Genomic DNA, 1,028 nt, shown 5'->3' with positions numbered 1-1,028 from the left:
CACACACACACACACACACACACACACACACACACACACACACACACACTCACATTTATATACATGCTATACGTATTGTCGAAACGAATTTCTCAAATATGTATATGATATAAAACCTTTCATTGTCCATGCTTTACTACCTTACCACTTTTTCTTTCTATTCTCTATGTTCCTATCACACATCCTACGTTGAAATTTACACACACACACACACACACACACACACACACACACACACACAAACACAAAAACACACTAGCACTTATATAAAAACACGTGTGTATGAGTAGGAGTGTGGGGTACATAAAACTATTCGAGTTTTCTAGTTTATTACATATTCCTATGAATGAAATTGTATGTATTATATCAGAAAGCGAAAGGATAATGCGACATTTTGTGATGAAAAAAAAAGGAAGAAAAAACTAGCGTTCTTTGAAAAAGAGTTAAAAGCGGAAGAATTCCCTAAATATCATTTATCTAAGGACATTACATTTGTTCAAAATATTGTAGTGGTGACTGACATTTGTATTGCAGAAGAGGTTGAATGTTTACCGACAGAAATATGTTTGCTCCTCAACTTTGCAGGACAGTTAGCTAAACAGCAAGTGAGTCTCTGCTGATCCATAAAATGCTTTAAAACGAACGAAAAATAAACAAAACAAGCAGATAGAATAAAAATGAATGATAAAACGGGCAAACTGAAAGCAGTAATTAATTGAATGACTGACTGAAATGCTTTTTACTGTAACTGAGAGTTGACCAATAAACGGTGTACAAAGTAGATAGAGAGTGTTCGATGGCGTATTAGTTTGACGCTCGGGAAAAATGGAAAACTCTTTTACGTTTCGAGCCTACGCTCTTCGACAGAAAAGAATAAGGGGAAATAAACAGAGAGAGAATGAAAACGAAACGTGTTGAGTTCAGTGGTCCAACACGGCGAATGATAAAAACAAAATAGATTGAATGAAAAGGAGATAATAATAGAGTGGTTGAATAGATATAGATACGTATATATATGTGTATATATA

This window comes from Octopus bimaculoides, chromosome 16 (assembly GCF_001194135.2).
Source record: "Octopus bimaculoides isolate UCB-OBI-ISO-001 chromosome 16, ASM119413v2, whole genome shotgun sequence".
Classification (NCBI taxonomy): domain Eukaryota; kingdom Metazoa; phylum Mollusca; class Cephalopoda; order Octopoda; family Octopodidae; genus Octopus; species Octopus bimaculoides.
This window is presented reverse-complemented; position numbering follows the sequence as displayed.